Below are 22,352 nucleotides of genomic sequence, written 5' to 3' on the forward strand. Positions count from 1 at the left end.
AATCAGGCAGTGGTGGAATCAAAAGTCATCTGCTAAGAAGGAATCATGATTTCTACAAAGATTTTAACATTTTCTATGGACCTTGTCATCTGAGCATATCTTAAGCAAGAACTATAAGTGCGAAAACAGCACATAAGGAAAAGGATGCATTGGCCAGGAATCGAACCCGGGTCAACTGCTTGGAAGGCAGCTATGCTCACCACTATACCACCAATGCTTGAGCACTTTTTCAATGCATATAGTGGCCAATATGGAAATCACAACAACTGTTTGAAAGATATTTATAGCCTGCGCTGTAGCACCATTGGTGGAAGATATTCAAACAAAATTGGCAAATTGCATGACATTCACAATTCAAGATTTAGGCTCATCCATACTTAAGGTTTTTATGCACCATTGAACTGATATACAGTGGTATAAAAACTGAGAATAGAAAAGACCTTCGTTTTACTAGCATATGGCACCTCAGTGAACTGTGTAAAATGTATTTACAAATCTTTAATCAGGCAGTGGTGGAATCAAAAGTCATCTGCTAAGAAGGAATCATGATTTCTACAAAGATTTTAACATTTTCTATGGACCTTGTCATCTGAGCATATCTTAAGCAACAACTATAAGTGCGAAAACAGCACATAAGGAAAAGGATGCATTGGCCGGAAATCGAACCCGGGTCAACAGCTTGGAAGGCAGCTATGCTCACCACTATACCACCAACGCTTGAGCTCTTTTCGAATGCATATAGTGGCCAATATGGAAATCACAACAACTGTTTGAAAGATATTTATAGCCTGCGCTGTAGCACCATTGGTGGAAGATATTCAAACAAAATTGGCAAATTGCATGACATTCACAATTCAAGATTTAGGCTCATCCATACTTAAGGTTTTTATGCACCATTGAACTGATATACAGTGGTATCAAAACTGAGAAAAGAAAAGACCTTCGATTTACTTGCATATGGCACCTCAGTGAACTTTGTAAAATGTATTTACAAATCTTTAATCAGGCAGTGGTGGAATCAAAAGTCATCTGCTAAGAAGGAATCATGATTTCTACAAAGATTTTAACATTTTCTATGGACCTTGTCATCTGAGCATATCTTAAGCAACAACTATAAGTGCGAAAACAGCACATAAGGAAAAGGATGCATTGGCCGGGAATCGAACCCGGGTCAACAGCTTGGAAGGCAGCTATGTTCACCACTATACCACCAATGCTTGAGCTCTTTTCGAATGCATATAGTGGCCAATATGGAAATCACAACAACTGTTTGAAAGATATTTATAGCCTGCGCTGTAGCACCATTGGTGGAAGATATTCAAACAAAATTGGCAAATTGCATGACATTCACAATTCAAGATTTAGGCTCATCCATACTTAAGGTTTTTATGCACCATTGAACTGATATACAGTGGTATCAAAACTGAGAATAGAAAAGACCTTCGTTTTACTTGCATATGGCACCTCAGTGAACTGTGTAAACTGTATTTACAAATCTTTAATCAGGCAGTGGTGGAATCAAAAGTCATCTGCTAAGAAGGAATCATGATTTCTACAAAGATTTTAACATTTTCTATGGACCTTGTCATCTGAGCATATCTTAAGCAACAACTATAAGTGCGAATACAGCACATAAGGAAAAGGATTCATTGGCCAGGAATCGAACCCGGGTCAACTGCTTGGAAGGCAGCTATGCTCACCACTATACCACCAATGCTTGAGCTCTTTTCGAATGCATATAGTGGCCAATATGGAAATCACAACAACTGTTTGAAAGATATTTATAGCCTGCGCTGTAGCACCATTGGTGGAAGATATTCAAACAAAATTGGCAAATTGCATGACATTCACAATTCAAGATTTAGGCTCATCCATACTTAAGGTTTTTATGCACCAAGGAACTTACATACAGTGGTATCAAAACTGAGGAAAGAAAAGACCTTCGATTTACTTGCATATGGCACCTCAGTGAACTTTGTAAAATGTATTTACAAATCTTTAATCATGCAGTGGTGGAATCAAAAGTCATCTGCTAAGAAGGAATCATGATTTCTACAAAGATTTTAACATTTTCTATGGACCTTGTCATCTGAGCATATCTTAAGCAACAACTATAAGTGCGAAAACAGCACATAAGGAAAAGGATGCATTGGCCGGGAATCGAACCCGGGTCAACTGCTTGGAAGGCAGCTATGCTCACCACTATACCACCAATGCTTGAGCACTTTTCAAATGCATATAGTGGCCAATATGGAAATCACAACAACTGTTTGAAAGATTTTTATAGCCTGCGCTGTAGCACCATTGGTGGTAGATATTCAAACAAAATTGGCAAATTGCATGACATTCACAATTCAAGATTTAGGCTCATCCATACTTAAGGTTTTTATGCACCATTGAACTGATATACAGTGGTATCAAAACTGAGAAAAGAAAAGACCTTTGATGTACTTGCATATGGCACCTCAGTGAACTTTGTAAAATGTGTTTACAAATCTTTAATCATGCAGTGGTGGAATCAAAAGTCATCTGCTAAGAAGGAATCATGATTTCTACAAAGATTTTAACATTTTCTATGGACCTTGTCATCTGAGCATATCTTAAGCAACAACTATAAGTGCGAAAACAGCACATAAGGAAAAGGATGCATTGGCCGAGAATCGAACCCGGGTCAACTGCTTGGAAGGCAGCTATGCTCACCACTATACCACCAATGCTTGAGCTCTTTTCGAATGCATATAGTGGCCAATATGGAAATCACAACTGTTTGAAAGATATTTATAGCCTGCGCTGTAGCACCATTGGTGGAAGATATTCAAACAAAATTGGCAAATTGCATGACATTCACAATTCAAGATTTAGGCTCATCCATACTTAAGGTTTTTATGCACCAATGAACTTACATACAGTGGTATCAAAACTGAGAAAAGAAAAGACCTTCGATTTACTTGCATATGGCACCTCAGTGAACTTTGTAAAATGTATTTACAAATCTTTAATCAGGCAGTGGTGGAATCAAAAGTCATCTGCTAAGAAGGAATCATGATTTCTACAAAGATTTTAACATTTTCTATGGACCTTGTCATCTGAGCATATCTTAAGCAAGAACTATAAGTGCGAAAACAGCACATAAGGAAAAGGATGCATTGGCCGGGAATCGAACCCGGGTCAACTGCTTGGAAGGCAGCTATGCTCACCACTATACCACCAATGCTTGAGCACTTTTTCAATGCATATAGTGGCCAATATGGAAATCACAACAACTGTTTGAAAGATATTTATAGCCTGCGCTGTAGCACCATTGGTGGAAGATATTCAAACAAAATTGGCAAATTGCATGACATTCACAATTCAAGATTTAGGCTCATCCATACTTAAGGTTTTTATGCACCATTGAACTGATATACAGTGGTATAAAAACTGAGAATAGAAAAGACCTTCGTTTTACTTGCATATGGCACCTCAGTGAACTGTGTAAAATGTATTTACAAATCTTTAATCAGGCAGTGGTGGAATCAAAAGTCATCTGCTAAGAAGGAATCATGATTTCTACAAAGATTTTAACATTTTCTATGGACCTTGTCATCTGAGCATATCTTAAGCAACAACTATAAGTGCGAAAACAGCACATAAGGAAAAGGATGCATTGGCCGGGAATCGAACCCAGGTCAACAGCTTGGAAGGCAGCTATGCTCACCACTATACCACCAACGCTTGAGCTCTTTTCGAATGCATATAGTGGCCAATATGGAAATCACAACAACTGTTTGAAAGATATTTATAGCCTGCGCTGTAGCACCATTGGTGGAAGATATTCAAACAAAATTGGCAAATTGCATGACATTCACAATTCAAGATTTAGGCTCATCCATACTTAAGGTTTTTATGCACCATTGAACTGATATACAGTGGTATCAAAACTGAGAAAAGAAAAGACCTTCGATTTACTTGCATATGGCACCTCAGTGAACTTTGTAAAATGTATTTACAAATCTTTAATCAGGCAGTGGTGGAATCAAAAGTCATCTGCTAAGAAGGAATCATGATTTCTACAAAGATTTTAACATTTTCTATGGACCTTGTCATCTGAGCATATCTTAAGCAACAACTATAAGTGCGAAAACAGCACATAAGGAAAAGGATGCATTGGCCGGGAATCGAACCCGGGTCAACAGCTTGGAAGGCAGCTATGCTCACCACTATACCACCAATGCTTGAGCTCTTTTCGAATGCATATAGTGGCCAATATGGAAATCACAACAACTGTTTGAAAGATATTTATAGCCTGCGCTGTAGCACCATTGGTGGAAGATATTCAAACAAAATTGGCAAATTGCATGACATTCACAATTCAAGATTTAGGCTCATCCATACTTAAGGTTTTTATGCACCATTGAACTGATATACAGTGGTATAAAAACTGAGAATAGAAAAGACCTTAGTTTTACTTGCATATGGCACCTCAGTGAACTGTGTAAAATGTATTTACAAATCTTTAATCAGGCAGTGGTGGAATCAAAAGTCATCTGCTAAAAAGGAATCATGATTTCTACAAAGATTTTAACATTTTCTATGGACCTTGTCATCTGAGCATATTTTAAGCAACAACTATAAGTGCGAAAACAGCACATAAGGAAAAGGATGCATTGGCCGGGAATCGAACCCAGGTCAACTGCTTGGAAGGCAGCTATGCGCACCACTATACCACCAATGCTTGAGAACTTTTCAAATGCATATAGTGGCCAATATGGAAATCACAACAACTGTTTGAAAGATTTTTATAGCCTGCGCTGTAGCACCATTGGTGGTAGATATTCAAACAAAATTGGCAAATTGCATGACATTCACAATTCAAGATTTAGGCTCATCCATACTTAAGGTTTTTATGCACCATTGAACTGATATACAGTGGTATCAAAACTGAGAAAAGAAAAGACCTTTGATGTACTTGCATATGGCACCTCAGTGAACTTTGTAAAATGTGTATACAAATATTTAATCATGCAGTGGTGGAATCAAAAGTCATCTGCTAAGAAGGAATCATGATTTCTACAAAGATTTTAACATTTTCTATGGACCTTGTCATCTGAGCATATCTTAAGCAACAACTATAAGTGCGAAAACAGCACATAAGGAAAAGGATTCATTGGCCAGGAATCGAACCCGGGTCAACTGCTTGGAAGGCAGCTATGCTCACCACTATACCACCAATGCTTGAGCTCTTTTCGAATGCATATAGTGGCCAATATGGAAATCACAACAACTGTTTGAAAGCTATTTATAGCCTGCGCTGTAGCACCATTGGTGGAAGATATTCAAACAAAATTGGCAAATTGCATGACATTCACAATTCAAGATTTAGGCTCATCCATACTTAAGGTTTTTATGCACCATTGAACTGATATACAGTGGTATCAAAACTGAGAAAAGAAAAGACCTTCGATTTACTTGCATATGGCACCTCAGTGAACTTTGTAAAATGTATTTACAAATCTTTAATCAGGCAGTGGTGGAATCAAAAGTCATCTGCTAAGAAGGAATCATGATTTCTACAAAGATTTTAACATTTTCTATGGACCTTGTCATCTGAGCATATCTTAAGCAACAACTATAAGTGCGAAAACAGCACATAAGGAAAAGGATGCATTGGCCAGGAATCGAACCCGGGTCAATTGCTTGGAAGGCAGCTATGCTCACCACTATACCACCAATGCTTGAGCTCTTTTCGAATGCATATAGTGGCCAATATGGAAATCACAACAACTGTTTGAAAGATATTTATAGCCTGCGCTGTAGCACCATTGGTGGAAGATATTCAAACAAAATTGGCAAATTGCATGACATTCAAAATTCAAGATTTAGGCTCATCCATAATTAAGGTTTTTATGCACCAAGGAACTTACATACAGTGGTATCAAAACTGAGGAAAGAAAAGACCTTCGATTTACTTGCATATGGCACCTCAGTGAACTTTGTAAAATGTATTTACAAATCTTTAATCATGCAGTGGTGGAATCAAAAGTCATCTGCTAAGAAGGAATCATGATTTCTACAAAGATTTTAACATTTTCTATGGACCTTGTCATCTGAGCATATCTTAAGCAACAACTATAAGTGCGAAAACAGCACATAAGGAAAAGGATGCATTGGCCAGGAATCGAACCCGGGTCAATTGCTTGGAAGGCAGCTATGCTCACCACTATACCACCAATGCTTGAGCTCTTTTCGAATGCATATAGTGGCCAATATGGAAATCACAACAACTGTTTGAAAGATATTTATAGCCTGCGCTGCAGCACCATTGGTGGAAGATATTCAAACAAAATTGGCAAATTGCATGACATTCACAATTCAAGATTTAGGCTCATCCATACTTAAGGTTTTTATGCACCATTGAACTGATATACAGTGGTATAAAAACTGAGAATAGAAAAGACCTTCGTTTTACTTGCATATGGCACCTCAGTGAACTGTGTAAAATGTATTTACAAATCTTTAATCAGGCAGTGGTGGAATCAAAAGTCATCTGCTAAGAAGGAATCATGATTTCTACAAAGATTTTAACATTTTCTATGGACCTTGTCATCTGAGCATATCTTAAGCAACAACTATAAGTGCGAAAACAGCACATAAGGAAAAGGATGCATTGGCCGGGAATCGAACCCGGGTCAACAGCTTGGAAGGCAGCTATGCTCACCACTATACCACCAACGCTTGAGCTCTTTTCGTATGCATATAGTGGCCAATATGGAAATCACAACAACTGTTTGAAAGATATTTATAGCCTGCGCTGTAGCACCATTGGTGGAAGATATTCAAACAAAATTGGCAAATTGCATGACATTCACAATTCAAGATTTAGGCTCATCCATACTTAAGGTTTTTATGCACCATTGAACTGATATACAGTGGTATCAAAACTGAGAAAAGAAAAGACCTTCGATTTACTTGCATATGGCACCTCAGTGAACTTTGTAAAATGTATTTACAAATCTTTAATCAGGCAGTGGTGGAATCAAAAGTCATCTGCTAAGAAGGAATCATGATTTCTACAAAGATTTTAACATTTTCTATGGACCTTGTCATCTGAGCATATCTTAAGCAACAACTATAAGTGCGAAAACAGCACATAAGGAAAAGGATGCATTGGCCGGGAATCGAACCCGGGTCAACAGCTTGGAAGGCAGCTATGCTCACCACTATACCACCAACGCTTGAGCTCTTTTCGGATGCATATAGTGGCCAATATGGAAATCACAACAACTGTTTGAAAGATATTTATAGCCTGCGCTGTAGCACCATTGGTGGAAGATATTCAAACAAAATTGGCAAATTGCATGACATTCACAATTCAAGATTTAGGCTCATCCATACTTAAGGTTTTTATGCACCATTGAACTGATATACAGTGGTATAAAAACTGAGAATAGAAAAGACCTTCGTTTTACTTGCATATGGCACCTCAGTGAACTGTGTAAAATGTATTTACAAATCTTTAATCAGGCAGTGGTGGAATCAAAAGTCATCTGCTAAGAAGGAATCATGATTTCTACAAAGATTTTAACATTTTCTATGGACCTTGTCATCTGAGCATATCTTAAGCAACAACTATAAGTGCGAAAACAGCACATAAGGAAAAGGATGCATTGGCCGAGAATCGAACCCAGGTCAACAGCTTGGAAGGCAGCTATGCTCACCACTATACCACCAACGCTTGAGCTCTTTTCGAATGCATATAGTGGCCAATATGGAAATCACAACAACTGTTTGAAAGATATTTATAGCCTGCGCTGTAGCACCATTGGTGGAAGATATTCAAACAAAATTGGCAAATTGCATGACATTCACAATTCAAGATTTAGGCTCATCCATACTTAAGGTTTTTATGCACCATTGAACTGATATACAGTGGTATCAAAACTGAGAAAAGAAAAGACCTTCGATTTACTTGCATATGGCACCTCAGTGAACTTTGTAAAATGTATTTACAAATCTTTAATCAGGCAGTGGTGGAATCAAAAGTCATCTGCTAAGAAGGAATCATGATTTCTACAAAGATTTTAACATTTTCTATGGACCTTGCCATCTGAGCATATCTTAAGCAACAACTATAAGTGCGAAAACAGCACATAAGGAAAAGGATGCATTGGCCGGGAATCGAACCCGGGCAACAGCTTGGAAGGCAGCTATGCTCACCACTATACCACCAATGCTTGAGCTCTTTTCGAATGCATATAGTGGCCAATATGGAAATCACAACAACTGTTTGAAAGATATTTATAGCCTGCGCTGTAGCACCATTGGTGGAAGATATTCAAACAAAATTGGCAAATTGCATGACATTCACAATTCAAGATTTAGGCTCATCCATACTTAAGGTTTTTATGCACCATTGAACTGATATACAGTGGTATAAAAACTGAGAATAGAAAAGACCTTCGTTTTACTTGCAAATGGCACCTCAGTGAACTGTGTAAAATGTATTTACAAATCTTTAATCAGGCAGTGGTGGAATCAAAAGTCATCTGCTAAAAAGGAATCATGATTTCTACAAAGATTTTAACATTTTCTATGGACCTTGTCATCTGAGCATATCTTAAGCAACAACTATAAGTGCGAAAACAGCACATAAGGAAAAGGATGCATTGGCCGGGAATCGAACCCAGGTCAACTGCTTGGAAGGCAGCTATGCGCACCACTATACCACCAATGCTTGAGCACTTTTCAAATGCATATAGTGGCCAATATGGAAATCACAACAACTGTTTGAAAGATTTTTATAGCCTGCGCTGTAGCACCATTGGTGGTAGATATTCAAACAAAATTGGCAAATTGCATGACATTCACAATTCAAGATTTAGGCTCATCCATACTTAAGGTTTTTATGCACCATTGAACTGATATACAGTGGTATCAAAACTGAGAAAAGAAAAGACCTTTGATGTACTTGCATATGGCACCTCAGTGAACTTTGTAAAATGTGTATACAAATATTTAATCATGCAGTGGTGGAATCAAAAGTCATCTGCTAAGAAGGAATCATGATTTCTACAAAGATTTTAACATTTTCTATGGACCTTGTCATCTGAGCATATCTTAAGCAACAACTATAAGTGTGAAAACAGCACATAAGGAAAAGGATTCATTGGCCAGGAATCGAACCCGGGTCAACTGCTTGGAAGGCAGCTATGCTCACCACTATACCACCAATGCTTGAGCTCTTTTCGAATGCATATAGTGGCCAATATGGAAATCACAACAACTGTTTGAAAGCTATTTATAGCCTGCGCTGTAGCACCATTGGTGGAAGATATTCAAACAAAATTGGCAAATTGCATGACATTCAAAATTCAAGATTTAGGCTCATCCATACTTAAGGTTTTTATGCACCATTGAACTGATATACAGTGGTATCAAAACTGAGAAAAGAAAAGACCTTCGATTTACTTGCATATGGCACCTCAGTGAACTTTGTAAAATGTATTTACAAATCTTTAATCAGGCAGTGGTGGAATCAAAAGTCATCTGCTAAGAAGGAATCATGATTTCTACAAAGATTTTAACATTTTCTATGGACCTTGTCATCTGAGCATATCTTAAGCAACAACTATAAGTGCGAAAACAGCACATAAGGAAAAGGATGCATTGGCCAGGAATCGAACCCGGGTCAATTGCTTGGAAGGCAGCTATGCTCACCACTATACCACCAATGCTTGAGCACTTTTCAAATGCATATAGTGGCCAATATGGAAATCACAACAACTGTTTGAAAGATATTTATAGCCTGCGCTGTAGCACCATTGGTGGAAGATATTCAAACAAAATTGGCAAATTGCATGACATTCAAAATTCAAGATTTAGGCTCATCCATAATTAAGGTTTTTATGCACCAAGGAACTTACATACAGTGGTATCAAAACTGAGGAAAGAAAAGACCTTCGATTTACTTGCATATGGCACCTCAGTGAACTTTGTAAAATGTATTTACAAATCTTTAATCATGCAGTGGTGGAATCAAAAGTCATCTGCTAAGAAGGAATCATGATTTCTACAAAGATTTTAACATTTTCTATGGACCTTGTCATCTGAGCATATCTTAAGCAACAACTATAAGTGCGAAAACAGCACATAAGGAAAAGGATGCATTGGCCAGGAATCGAACCCGGGTCAATTGCTTGGAAGGCAGCTATGCTCACCACTATACCACCAATGCTTGAGCTCTTTTCGAATGCATATAGTGGCCAATATGGAAATCACAACAACTGTTTGAAAGATATTTATAGCCTGCGCTGTAGCACCATTGGTGGAAGATATTCAAACAAAATTGGCAAATTGCATGACATTCACAATTCAAGATTTAGGCTCATCCATACTTAAGGTTTTTATGCACCATTGAACTGATATACAGTGGTATAAAAACTGAGAATAGAAAAGACCTTCGTTTTACTAGCATATGGCACCTCAGTGAACTGTGTAAAATGTATTTACAAATCTTTAATCAGGCAGTGGTGGAATCAAAAGTCATCTGCTAAGAAGGAATCATGATTTCTACAAAGATTTTAACATTTTCTATGGACCTTGTCATCTGAGCATATCTTAAGCAACAACTATAAGTGCGAAAACAGCACATAAGGAAAAGGATGCATTGGCCGGGAATCGAACCCGGGTCAACAGCTTGGAAGGCAGCTATGCTCACCACTATACCACCAACGCTTGAGATCTTTTCGTATGCATATAGTGGCCAATATGGAAATCACAACAACTGTTTGAAAGATATTTATAGCCTGCGCTGTAGCACCATTGGTGGAAGATATTCAAACAAAATTGGCAAATTGCATGACATTCACAATTCAAGATTTAGGCTCATCCATACTTAAGGTTTTTATGCACCATTGAACTGATATACAGTGGTATCAAAACTGAGAAAAGAAAAGACCTTCGATTTACTTGCATATGGCACCTCAGTGAACTTTGTAAAATGTATTTACAAATCTTTAATCAGGCAGTGGTGGAATCAAAAGTCATCTGCTAAGAAGGAATCATGATTTCTACAAAGATTTTAACATTTTCTATGGACCTTGTCATCTGAGCATATCTTAAGCAACAACTATAAGTGCGAAAACAGCACATAAGGAAAAGGATGCATTGGCCGGGAATCGAACCCGGGTCAACAGCTTGGAAGGCAGCTATGCTCACCACTATACCACCAACGCTTGAGCTCTTTTCGGATGCATATAGTGGCCAATATGGAAATCACAACAACTGTTTGAAAGATATTTATAGCCTGCGCTGTAGCACCATTGGTGGAAGATATTCAAACAAAATTGGCAAATTGCATGACATTCACAATTCAAGATTTAGGCTCATCCATACTTAAGGTTTTTATGCACCATTGAACTGATATACAGTGGTATAAAAACTGAGAATAGAAAAGACCTTCGTTTTACTTGCATATGGCACCTCAGTGAACTGTGTAAAATGTATTTACAAATCTTTAATCAGGCAGTGGTGGAATCAAAAGTCATCTGCTAAGAAGGAATCATGATTTCTACAAAGATTTTAACATTTTCTATGGACCTTGTCATCTGAGCATATCTTAAGCAACAACTATAAGTGCGAAAACAGCACATAAGGAAAAGGATGCATTGGCCGGGAATCGAACCCAGGTCAACAGCTTGGAAGGCAGCTATGCTCACCACTATACCACCAACGCTTGAGCTCTTTTCGAATGCATATAGTGGCCAATATGGAAATCACAACAACTGTTTGAAAGATATTTATAGCCTGCGCTGTAGCACCATTGGTGGAAGATATTCAAACAAAATTGGCAAATTGCATGACATTCACAATTCAAGATTTAGGCTCATCCATACTTAAGGTTTTTATGCACCATTGAACTGATATACAGTGGTATCAAAACTGAGAAAAGAAAAGACCTTCGATTTACTTGCATATGGCACCTCAGTGAACTTTGTAAAATGTATTTACAAATCTTTAATCAGGCAGTGGTGGAATCAAAAGTCATCTGCTAAGAAGGAATCATGATTTCTACAAAGATTTTAACATTTTCTATGGACCTTGTCATCTGAGCATATCTTAAGCAACAACTATAAGTGCGAAAACAGCACATAAGGAAAAGGATGCATTGGCCGGGAATCGAACCCGGGTCAACAGCTTGGAAGGCAGCTATGCTCACCACTATACCACCAATGCTTGAGCTCTTTTCGAATGCATATAGTGGCCAATATGGAAATCACAACAACTGTTTGAAAGATATTTATAGCCTGCGCTGTAGCACCATTGGTGGAAGATATTCAAACAAAATTGGCAAATTGCATGACATTCACAATTCAAGATTTAGGCTCATCCATACTTAAGGTTTTTATGCACCATTGAACTGATATACAGTGGTATAAAAACTGAGAATAGAAAAGACCTTCGTTTTACTTGCATATGGCACCTCAGTGAACTGTGTAAAATGTATTTACAAATCTTTAATCAGGCAGTGGTGGAATCAAAAGTCATCTGCTAAGAAGGAATCATGATTTCTACAAAGATTTTAACATTTTCTATGGACCTTGTCATCTGAGCATATCTTAAGCAACAACTATAAGTGCGAAAACAGCACATAAGGAAAAGGATGCATTGGCCGGGAATCGAACCCAGGTCAACTGCTTGGAAGGCAGCTATGCGCACCACTATACCACCAATGCTTGAGCACTTTTCAAATGCATATAGTGGCCAATATGGAAATCACAACAACTGTTTGAAAGATTTTTATAGCCTGCGCTGTAGCACCATTGGTGGTAGATATTCAAACAAAATTGGCAAATTGCATGACATTCACAATTCAAGATTTAGGCTCATCCATACTTAAGGTTTTTATGCACCATTGAACTGATATACAGTGGTATCAAAACTGAGAAAAGAAAAGACCTTTGATGTACTTGCATATGGCACCTCAGTGAACTTTGTAAAATGTGTATACAAATATTTAATCATGCAGTGGTGGAATCAAAAGTCATCTGCTAAGAAGGAATCATGATTTCTACAAAGATTTTAACATTTTCTATGGACCTTGTCATCTGAGCATATCTTAAGCAACAACTATAAGTGCGAAAACAGCACATAAGGAAAAGGATTCATTGGCCAGGAATCGAACCCGGGTCAACTGCTTGGAAGGCAGCTATGCTCACCACTATACCACCAATGCTTGAGCTCTTTTCGAATGCATATAGTGGCCAATATGGAAATCACAACAACTGTTTGAAAGCTATTTATAGCCTGCGCTGTAGCACCATTGGTGGAAGATATTCAAACAAAATTGGCAAATTGCATGACATTCACAATTCATGATTTAGGCTCATCCATACTTAAGGTTTTTATGCACCATTGAACTGATATACAGTGGTATCAAAACTGAGAAAAGAAAAGACCTTCGATTTACTTGCATATGGCACCTCAGTGAACTTTGTAAAATGTATTTACAAATCTTTAATCAGGCAGTGGTGGAATCAAAAGTCATCTGCTAAGAAGGAATCATGATTTCTACAAAGATTTTAACATTTTCTATGGACCTTGTCATCTGAGCATATCTTAAGCAACAACTATAAGTGCGAAAACAGCACATAAGGAAAAGGATGCATTGGCCAGGAATCGAACCCGGGTCAATTGCTTGGAAGGCAGCTATGCTCACCACTATACCACCAATGCTTGAGCTCTTTTCGAATGCATATAGTGGCCAATATGGAAATCACAACAACTGTTTGAAAGATATTTATAGCCTGCGCTGTAGCACCATTGGTGGAAGATATTCAAACAAAATTGGCAAATTGCATGACATTCAAAATTCAAGATTTAGGCTCATCCATAATTAAGGTTTTTATGCACCAAGGAACTTACATACAGTGGTATCAAAACTGAGGAAAGAAAAGACCTTCGATTTACTTGCATATGGCACCTCAGTGAACTTTGTAAAATGTATTTACAAATCTTTAATCATGCAGTGGTGGAATCAAAAGTCATCTGCTAAGAAGGAATCATGATTTCTACAAAGATTTTAACATTTTCTATGGACCTTGTCATCTGAGCATATCTTAAGCAACAACTATAAGTGCGAAAACAGCACATAAGGAAAAGGATGCATTGGCCAGGAATCGAACCCGGATCAATTGCTTGGAAGGCAGCTATGCTCACCACTATACCACCAATGCTTGAGCTCTTTTTGAATGCATATAGTGGCCAATATGGAAATCACAACAACTGTTTGAAAGATATTTATAGCCTGCGCTGTAGCACCATTGGTGGAAGATATTCAAACAAAATTGGCAAATTGCATGACATTCACAATTCAAGATTTAGGCTCATCCATACTTAAGGTTTTTATGCACCAAGGAACTTACATACAGTGGTATCAAAACTGAGGAAAGAAAAGACCTTCGATTTACTTGCATATGGCACCTCAGTGAACTTTGTAAAATGTATTTACAAATCTTTAATCATGCAGTGGTGGAATCAAAAGTCATCTGCTAAGAAGGAATCATGATTTCTACAAAGATTTTAACATTTTCTATGGACCTTGTCATCTGAGCATATCTTAAGCAACAACTATAAGTGCGAAAACAGCACATAAGGAAAAGGATGCATTGGCCGGGAATCGAACCCGGGTCAACTGCTTGGAAGGCAGCTATGCTCACCACTATACCACCAATGCTTGAGCACTTTTCAAATGCATATAGTGGCCAATATGGAAATCACAACAACTGTTTGAAAGATTTTTATAGCCTGCGCTGTAGCACCATTGGTGGTAGATATTCAAACAAAATTGGCAAATTGCATGACATTCACAATTCAAGATTTAGGCTCATCCATACTTAAGGTTTTTATGCACCATTGAACTGATATACAGTGGTATCAAAACTGAGAAAAGAAAAGACCTTTGATGTACTTGCATATGGCACCTCAGTGAACTTTGTAAAATGTGTTTACAAATCTTTAATCATGCAGTGGTGGAATCAAAAGTCATCTGCTAAGAAGGAATCATGATTTCTACAAAGATTTTAACATTTTCTATGGACCTTGTCATCTGAGCATATCTTAAGCAACAACTATAAGTGCGAAAACAGCACATAAGGAAAAGGATGCATTGGCCGAGAATCGAACCCGGGTCAACTGCTTGGAAGGCAGCTATGCTCACCACTATACCACCAATGCTTGAGCTCTTTTCGAATGCATATAGTGGCCAATATGGAAATCACAACTGTTTGAAAGATATTTATAGCCTGCGCTGTAGCACCATTGGTGGAAGATATTCAAACAAAATTGGCAAATTGCATGACATTCACAATTCAAGATTTAGGCTCATCCATACTTAAGGTTTTTATGCACCAATGAACTTACATACAGTGGTATCAAAACTGAGAAAAGAAAAGACCTTCGATTTACTTGCATATGGCACCTCAGTGAACTTTGTAAAATGTATTTACAAATCTTTAATCAGGCAGTGGTGGAATCAAAAGTCATCTGCTAAGAAGGAATCATGATTTCTACAAAGATTTTAACATTTTCTATGGACCTTGTCATCTGAGCATATCTTAAGCAAGAACTATAAGTGCGAAAACAGCACATAAGGAAAAGGATGCATTGGCCGGGAATCGAACCCGGGTCAACTGCTTGGAAGGCAGCTATGCTCACCACTATACCACCAATGCTTGAGCACTTTTTCAATGCATATAGTGGCCAATATGGAAATCACAACAACTGTTTGAAAGATATTTATAGCCTGCGCTGTAGCACCATTGGTGGAAGATATTCAAACAAAATTGGCAAATTGCATGACATTCACAATTCAAGATTTAGGCTCATCCATACTTAAGGTTTTTATGCACCATTGAACTGATATACAGTGGTATAAAAACTGAGAATAGAAAAGACCTTCGTTTTACTTGCATATGGCACCTCAGTGAACTGTGTAAAATGTATTTACAAATCTTTAATCAGGCAGTGGTGGAATCAAAAGTCATCTGCTAAGAAGGAATCATGATTTCTACAAAGATTTTAACATTTTCTATGGACCTTGTCATCTGAGCATATCTTAAGCAACAACTATAAGTGCGAAAACAGCACATAAGGAAAAGGATGCATTGGCCGGGAATCGAACCCAGGTCAACAGCTTGGAAGGCAGCTATGCTCACCACTATACCACCAACGCTTGAGCTCTTTTCGAATGCATATAGTGGCCAATATGGAAATCACAACAACTGTTTGAAAGATATTTATAGCCTGCGCTGTAGCACCATTGGTGGAAGATATTCAAACAAAATTGGCAAATTGCATGACATTCACAATTCAAGATTTAGGCTCATCCATACTTAAGGTTTTTATGCACCATTGAACTGATATACAGTGGTATCAAAACTGAGAAAAGAAAAGACCTTCGATTTACTTGCATATGGCACCTCAGTGAACTTTGTAAAATGTATTTACAAATCTTTAATCAGGCAGTGGTGGAATCAAAAGTCATCTGCTAAGAAGGAATCATGATTTCTACAAAGATTTTAACATTTTCTATGGACCTTGTCATCTGAGCATATCTTAAGCAACAACTATAAGTGCGAAAACAGCACATAAGGAAAAGGATGCATTGGCCGGGAATCGAACCCGGGTCAACAGCTTGGAAGGCAGCTATGCTCACCACTATACCACCAATGCTTGAGCTCTTTTCGAATGCATATAGTGGCCAATATGGAAATCACAACAACTGTTTGAAAGATATTTATAGCCTGCGCTGTAGCACCATTGGTGGAAGATATTCAAACAAAATTGGCAAATTGCATGACATTCACAATTCAAGATTTAGGCTCATCCATACTTAAGGTTTTTATGCACCATTGAACTGATATACAGTGGTATAAAAACTGAGAATAGAAAAGACCTTAGTTTTACTTGCATATGGCACCTCAGTGAACTGTGTAAAATGTATTTACAAATCTTTAATCAGGCAGTGGTGGAATCAAAAGTCATCTGCTAAAAAGGAATCATGATTTCTACAAAGATTTTAACATTTTCTATGGACCTTGTCATCTGAGCATATTTTAAGCAACAACTATAAGTGCGAAAACAGCACATAAGGAAAAGGATGCATTGGCCGGGAATCGAACCCAGGTCAACTGCTTGGAAGGCAGCTATGCGCACCACTATACCACCAATGCTTGAGAACTTTTCAAATGCATATAGTGGCCAATATGGAAATCACAACAACTGTTTGAAAGATTTTTATAGCCTGCGCTGTAGCACCATTGGTGGTAGATATTCAAACAAAATTGGCAAATTGCATGACATTCACAATTCAAGATTTAGGCTCATCCATACTTAAGGTTTTTATGCACCATTGAACTGATATACAGTGGTATCAAAACTGAGAAAAGAAAAGACCTTTGATGTACTTGCATATGGCACCTCAGTGAACTTTGTAAAATGTGTATACAAATATTTAATCATGCAGTGGTGGAATCAAAAGTCATCTGCTAAGAAGGAATCATGATTTCTACAAAGATTTTAACATTTTCTATGGACCTTGTCATCTGAGCATATCTTAAGCAACAACTATAAGTGCGAAAACAGCACATAAGGAAAAGGATTCATTGGCCAGGAATCGAACCCGGGTCAACTGCTTGGAAGGCAGCTATGCTCACCACTATACCACCAATGCTTGAGCTCTTTTCGAATGCATATAGTGGCCAATATGGAAATCACAACAACTGTTTGAAAGCTATTTATAGCCTGCGCTGTAGCACCATTGGTGGAAGATATTCAAACAAAATTGGCAAATTGCATGACATTCACAATTCAAGATTTAGGCTCATCCATACTTAAGGTTTTTATGCACCATTGAACTGATATACAGTGGTATCAAAACTGAGAAAAGAAAAGACCTTCGATTTACTTGCATATGGCACCTCAGTGAACTTTGTAAAATGTATTTACAAATCTTTAATCAGGCAGTGGTGGAATCAAAAGTCATCTGCTAAGAAGGAATCATGATTTCTACAAAGATTTTAACATTTTCTATGGACCTTGTCATCTGAGCATATCTTAAGCAACAACTATAAGTGCGAAAACAGCACATAAGGAAAAGGATGCATTGGCCAGGAATCGAACCCGGGTCAATTGCTTGGAAGGCAGCTATGCTCACCACTATACCACCAATGCTTGAGCTCTTTTCGAATGCATATAGTGGCCAATATGGAAATCACAACAACTGTTTGAAAGATATTTATAGCCTGCGCTGTAGCACCATTGGTGGAAGATATTCAAACAAAATTGGCAAATTGCATGACATTCAAAATTCAAGATTTAGGCTCATCCATAATTAAGGTTTTTATGCACCAAGGAACTTACATACAGTGGTATCAAAACTGAGGAAAGAAAAGACCTTCGATTTACTTGCATATGGCACCTCAGTGAACTTTGTAAAATGTATTTACAAATCTTTAATCATGCAGTGGTGGAATCAAAAGTCATCTGCTAAGAAGGAATCATGATTTCTACAAAGATTTTAACATTTTCTATGGACCTTGTCATCTGAGCATATCTTAAGCAACAACTATAAGTGCGAAAACAGCACATAAGGAAAAGGATGCATTGGCCAGGAATCGAACCCGGGTCAATTGCTTGGAAGGCAGCTATGCTCACCACTATACCACCAATGCTTGAGCTCTTTTCGAATGCATATAGTGGCCAATATGGAAATCACAACAACTGTTTGAAAGATATTTATAGCCTGCGCTGCAGCACCATTGGTGGAAGATATTCAAACAAAATTGGCAAATTGCATGACATTCACAATTCAAGATTTAGGCTCATCCATACTTAAGGTTTTTATGCACCATTGAACTGATATACAGTGGTATAAAAACTGAGAATAGAAAAGACCTTCGTTTTACTTGCATATGGCACCTCAGTGAACTGTGTAAAATGTATTTACAAATCTTTAATCAGGCAGTGGTGGAATCAAAAGTCATCTGCTAAGAAGGAATCATGATTTCTACAAAGATTTTAACATTTTCTATGGACCTTGTCATCTGAGCATATCTTAAGCAACAACTATAAGTGCGAAAACAGCACATAAGGAAAAGGATGCATTGGCCGGGAATCGAACCCGGGTCAACAGCTTGGAAGGCAGCTATGCTCACCACTATACCACCAACGCTTGAGCTCTTTTCGTATGCATATAGTGGCCAATATGGAAATCACAACAACTGTTTGAAAGATATTTATAGCCTGCGCTGTAGCACCATTGGTGGAAGATATTCAAACAAAATTGGCAAATTGCATGACATTCACAATTCAAGATTTAGGCTCATCCATACTTAAGGTTTTTATGCACCATTGAACTGATATACAGTGGTATCAAAACTGAGAAAAGAAAAGACCTTCGATTTACTTGCATATGGCACCTCAGTGAACTTTGTAAAATGTATTTACAAATCTTTAATCAGGCAGTGGTGGAATCAAAAGTCATCTGCTAAGAAGGAATCATGATTTCTACAAAGATTTTAACATTTTCTATGGACCTTGTCATCTGAGCATATCTTAAGCAACAACTATAAGTGCGAAAACAGCACATAAGGAAAAGGATGCATTGGCCGGGAATCGAACCCGGGTCAACAGCTTGGAAGGCAGCTATGCTCACCACTATACCACCAACGCTTGAGCTCTTTTCGGATGCATATAGTGGCCAATATGGAAATCACAACAACTGTTTGAAAGATATTTATAGCCTGCGCTGTAGCACCATTGGTGGAAGATATTCAAACAAAATTGGCAAATTGCATGACATTCACAATTCAAGATTTAGGCTCATCCATACTTAAGGTTTTTATGCACCATTGAACTGATATACAGTGGTATAAAAACTGAGAATAGAAAAGACCTTCGTTTTACTTGCATATGGCACCTCAGTGAACTGTGTAAAATGTATTTACAAATCTTTAATCAGGCAGTGGTGGAATCAAAAGTCATCTGCTAAGAAGGAATCATGATTTCTACAAAGATTTTAACATTTTCTATGGACCTTGTCATCTGAGCATATCTTAAGCAACAACTATAAGTGCGAAAACAGCACATAAGGAAAAAGGATGCATTGGCCGAGAATCGAACCCAGGTCAACAGCTTGGAAGGCAGCTATGCTCACCACTATACCACCAACGCTTGAGCTCTTTTCGAATGCATATAGTGGCCAATATGGAAATCACAACAACTGTTTGAAAGATATTTATAGCCTGCGCTGTAGCACCATTGGTGGAAGATATTCAAACAAAATTGGCAAATTGCATGACATTCACAATTCAAGATTTAGGCTCATCCATACTTAAGGTTTTTATGCACCATTGAACTGATATACAGTGGTATCAAAACTGAGAAAAGAAAAGACCTTCGATTTACTTGCATATGGCACCTCAGTGAACTTTGTAAAATGTATTTACAAATCTTTAATCAGGCAGTGGTGGAATCAAAAGTCATCTGCTAAGAAGGAATCATGATTTCTACAAAGATTTTAACATTTTCTATGGACCTTGTCATCTGAGCATATCTTAAGCAACAACTATAAGTGCGAAAACAGCACATAAGGAAAAGGATGCATTGGCCGGGAATCGAACCCGGGCAACAGCTTGGAAGGCAGCTATGCTCACCACTATACCACCAATGCTTGAGCTCTTTTCGAATGCATATAGTGGCCAATATGGAAATCACAACAACTGTTTGAAAGATATTTATAGCCTGCGCTGTAGCACCATTGGTGGAAGATATTCAAACAAAATTGGCAAATTGCATGACATTCACAATTCAAGATTTAGGCTCATCCATACTTAAGGTTTTTATGCACCATTGAACTGATATACAGTGGTATAAAAACTGAGAATAGAAAAGACCTTCGTTTTACTTGCAAATGGCACCTCAGTGAACTGTGTAAAATGTATTTACAAATCTTTAATCAGGCAGTGGTGGAATCAAAAGTCATCTGCTAAAAAGGAATCATGATTTCTACAAAGATTTTAACATTTTCTATGGACCTTGTCATCTGAGCATATCTTAAGCAACAACTATAAGTGCGAAAACAGCACATAAGGAAAAGGATGCATTGGCCGGGAATCGAACCCAGGTCAACTGCTTGGAAGGCAGCTATGCGCACCACTATACCACCAATGCTTGAGCACTTTTCAAATGCATATAGTGGCCAATATGGAAATCACAACAACTGTTTGAAAGATTTTTATAGCCTGCGCTGTAGCACCATTGGTGGTAGATATTCAAACAAAATTGGCAAATTGCATGACATTCACAATTCAAGATTTAGGCTCATCCATACTTAAGGTTTTTATGCACCATTGAACTGATATACAGTGGTATCAAAACTGAGAAAAGAAAAGACCTTTGATGTACTTGCATATGGCACCTCAGTGAACTTTGTAAAATGTGTATACAAATATTTAATCATGCAGTGGTGGAATCAAAAGTCATCTGCTAAGAAGGAATCATGATTTCTACAAAGATTTTAACATTTTCTATGGACCTTGTCATCTGAGCATATCTTAAGCAACAACTATAAGTGTGAAAACAGCACATAAGGAAAAGGATTCATTGGCCAGGAATCGAACCCGGGTCAACTGCTTGGAAGGCAGCTATGCTCACCACTATACCACCAATGCTTGAGCTCTTTTCGAATGCATATAGTGGCCAATATGGAAATCACAACAACTGTTTGAAAGCTATTTATAGCCTGCGCTGTAGCACCATTGGTGGAAGATATTCAAACAAAATTGGCAAATTGCATGACATTCAAAATTCAAGATTTAGGCTCATCCATACTTAAGGTTTTTATGCACCATTGAACTGATATACAGTGGTATCAAAACTGAGAAAAGAAAAGACCTTCGATTTACTTGCATATGGCACCTCAGTGAACTTTGTAAAATGTATTTACAAATCTTTAATCAGGCAGTGGTGGAATCAAAAGTCATCTGCTAAGAAGGAATCATGATTTCTACAAAGATTTTAACATTTTCTATGGACCTTGTCATCTGAGCATATCTTAAGCAACAACTATAAGTGCGAAAACAGCACATAAGGAAAAGGATGCATTGGCCAGGAATCGAACCCGGGTCAATTGCTTGGAAGGCAGCTATGCTCACCACTATACCACCAATGCTTGAGCACTTTTCAAATGCATATAGTGGCCAATATGGAAATCACAACAACTGTTTGAAAGATATTTATAGCCTGCGCTGTAGCACCATTGGTGGAAGATATTCAAACAAAATTGGCAAATTGCATGACATTCAAAATTCAAG

At 37.8% G+C, this 22,352-nt stretch overlaps 27 non-coding genes across 27 annotated transcripts; all 27 read right to left on the reverse strand.

Moving 5' to 3' along the window:
* Positions 1 to 145: 145 nt before the first annotated feature.
* Positions 146 to 217, reverse strand: TRNAG-UCC (transfer RNA glycine (anticodon UCC)). The gene has a single exon. It is a non-coding gene; the product is annotated as a tRNA-Gly (tRNA).
* Positions 218 to 1,145: 928 nt separating this feature from the next.
* Positions 1,146 to 1,217, reverse strand: TRNAG-UCC (transfer RNA glycine (anticodon UCC)). Its single transcript has one exon. It is a non-coding gene; the product is annotated as a tRNA-Gly (tRNA).
* A 928-nt stretch (positions 1,218 to 2,145) lies between these two features.
* Positions 2,146 to 2,217, reverse strand: TRNAG-UCC (transfer RNA glycine (anticodon UCC)). The gene has a single exon. It is a non-coding gene; the product is annotated as a tRNA-Gly (tRNA).
* A 428-nt stretch (positions 2,218 to 2,645) lies between these two features.
* On the reverse strand, positions 2,646 to 2,717 carry TRNAG-UCC (transfer RNA glycine (anticodon UCC)). Its single transcript has one exon. It is a non-coding gene; the product is annotated as a tRNA-Gly (tRNA).
* A 425-nt stretch (positions 2,718 to 3,142) lies between these two features.
* Positions 3,143 to 3,214, reverse strand: TRNAG-UCC (transfer RNA glycine (anticodon UCC)). Its single transcript has one exon. It is a non-coding gene; the product is annotated as a tRNA-Gly (tRNA).
* A 428-nt stretch (positions 3,215 to 3,642) lies between these two features.
* On the reverse strand, positions 3,643 to 3,714 carry TRNAG-UCC (transfer RNA glycine (anticodon UCC)). The gene has a single exon. It is a non-coding gene; the product is annotated as a tRNA-Gly (tRNA).
* A 428-nt stretch (positions 3,715 to 4,142) lies between these two features.
* On the reverse strand, positions 4,143 to 4,214 carry TRNAG-UCC (transfer RNA glycine (anticodon UCC)). Its single transcript has one exon. It is a non-coding gene; the product is annotated as a tRNA-Gly (tRNA).
* A 428-nt stretch (positions 4,215 to 4,642) lies between these two features.
* TRNAG-UCC (transfer RNA glycine (anticodon UCC)) lies at positions 4,643 to 4,714 on the reverse strand. Its single transcript has one exon. It is a non-coding gene; the product is annotated as a tRNA-Gly (tRNA).
* A 1,928-nt stretch (positions 4,715 to 6,642) lies between these two features.
* Positions 6,643 to 6,714, reverse strand: TRNAG-UCC (transfer RNA glycine (anticodon UCC)). Its single transcript has one exon. It is a non-coding gene; the product is annotated as a tRNA-Gly (tRNA).
* A 428-nt stretch (positions 6,715 to 7,142) lies between these two features.
* TRNAG-UCC (transfer RNA glycine (anticodon UCC)) lies at positions 7,143 to 7,214 on the reverse strand. The gene has a single exon. It is a non-coding gene; the product is annotated as a tRNA-Gly (tRNA).
* A 928-nt stretch (positions 7,215 to 8,142) lies between these two features.
* Positions 8,143 to 8,213, reverse strand: TRNAG-UCC (transfer RNA glycine (anticodon UCC)). The gene has a single exon. It is a non-coding gene; the product is annotated as a tRNA-Gly (tRNA).
* A 428-nt stretch (positions 8,214 to 8,641) lies between these two features.
* On the reverse strand, positions 8,642 to 8,713 carry TRNAG-UCC (transfer RNA glycine (anticodon UCC)). Its single transcript has one exon. It is a non-coding gene; the product is annotated as a tRNA-Gly (tRNA).
* A 1,928-nt stretch (positions 8,714 to 10,641) lies between these two features.
* On the reverse strand, positions 10,642 to 10,713 carry TRNAG-UCC (transfer RNA glycine (anticodon UCC)). Its single transcript has one exon. It is a non-coding gene; the product is annotated as a tRNA-Gly (tRNA).
* A 428-nt stretch (positions 10,714 to 11,141) lies between these two features.
* TRNAG-UCC (transfer RNA glycine (anticodon UCC)) lies at positions 11,142 to 11,213 on the reverse strand. The gene has a single exon. It is a non-coding gene; the product is annotated as a tRNA-Gly (tRNA).
* A 428-nt stretch (positions 11,214 to 11,641) lies between these two features.
* TRNAG-UCC (transfer RNA glycine (anticodon UCC)) lies at positions 11,642 to 11,713 on the reverse strand. Its single transcript has one exon. It is a non-coding gene; the product is annotated as a tRNA-Gly (tRNA).
* A 428-nt stretch (positions 11,714 to 12,141) lies between these two features.
* Positions 12,142 to 12,213, reverse strand: TRNAG-UCC (transfer RNA glycine (anticodon UCC)). Its single transcript has one exon. It is a non-coding gene; the product is annotated as a tRNA-Gly (tRNA).
* Positions 12,214 to 12,641: 428 nt separating this feature from the next.
* Positions 12,642 to 12,713, reverse strand: TRNAG-UCC (transfer RNA glycine (anticodon UCC)). Its single transcript has one exon. It is a non-coding gene; the product is annotated as a tRNA-Gly (tRNA).
* Positions 12,714 to 14,641: 1,928 nt separating this feature from the next.
* Positions 14,642 to 14,713, reverse strand: TRNAG-UCC (transfer RNA glycine (anticodon UCC)). The gene has a single exon. It is a non-coding gene; the product is annotated as a tRNA-Gly (tRNA).
* A 428-nt stretch (positions 14,714 to 15,141) lies between these two features.
* Positions 15,142 to 15,213, reverse strand: TRNAG-UCC (transfer RNA glycine (anticodon UCC)). The gene has a single exon. It is a non-coding gene; the product is annotated as a tRNA-Gly (tRNA).
* A 425-nt stretch (positions 15,214 to 15,638) lies between these two features.
* Positions 15,639 to 15,710, reverse strand: TRNAG-UCC (transfer RNA glycine (anticodon UCC)). Its single transcript has one exon. It is a non-coding gene; the product is annotated as a tRNA-Gly (tRNA).
* Positions 15,711 to 16,138: 428 nt separating this feature from the next.
* On the reverse strand, positions 16,139 to 16,210 carry TRNAG-UCC (transfer RNA glycine (anticodon UCC)). Its single transcript has one exon. It is a non-coding gene; the product is annotated as a tRNA-Gly (tRNA).
* A 428-nt stretch (positions 16,211 to 16,638) lies between these two features.
* TRNAG-UCC (transfer RNA glycine (anticodon UCC)) lies at positions 16,639 to 16,710 on the reverse strand. Its single transcript has one exon. It is a non-coding gene; the product is annotated as a tRNA-Gly (tRNA).
* A 428-nt stretch (positions 16,711 to 17,138) lies between these two features.
* On the reverse strand, positions 17,139 to 17,210 carry TRNAG-UCC (transfer RNA glycine (anticodon UCC)). The gene has a single exon. It is a non-coding gene; the product is annotated as a tRNA-Gly (tRNA).
* A 1,928-nt stretch (positions 17,211 to 19,138) lies between these two features.
* TRNAG-UCC (transfer RNA glycine (anticodon UCC)) lies at positions 19,139 to 19,210 on the reverse strand. Its single transcript has one exon. It is a non-coding gene; the product is annotated as a tRNA-Gly (tRNA).
* Positions 19,211 to 19,638: 428 nt separating this feature from the next.
* On the reverse strand, positions 19,639 to 19,710 carry TRNAG-UCC (transfer RNA glycine (anticodon UCC)). The gene has a single exon. It is a non-coding gene; the product is annotated as a tRNA-Gly (tRNA).
* A 929-nt stretch (positions 19,711 to 20,639) lies between these two features.
* Positions 20,640 to 20,710, reverse strand: TRNAG-UCC (transfer RNA glycine (anticodon UCC)). The gene has a single exon. It is a non-coding gene; the product is annotated as a tRNA-Gly (tRNA).
* A 428-nt stretch (positions 20,711 to 21,138) lies between these two features.
* TRNAG-UCC (transfer RNA glycine (anticodon UCC)) lies at positions 21,139 to 21,210 on the reverse strand. Its single transcript has one exon. It is a non-coding gene; the product is annotated as a tRNA-Gly (tRNA).
* Between the last annotated feature and the right edge of the window lie 1,142 nt (positions 21,211 to 22,352).

Source organism: Pseudophryne corroboree, chromosome 4, assembly GCF_028390025.1.
Source record: "Pseudophryne corroboree isolate aPseCor3 chromosome 4, aPseCor3.hap2, whole genome shotgun sequence".
Lineage (NCBI taxonomy): Eukaryota > Metazoa > Chordata > Amphibia > Anura > Myobatrachidae > Pseudophryne > Pseudophryne corroboree.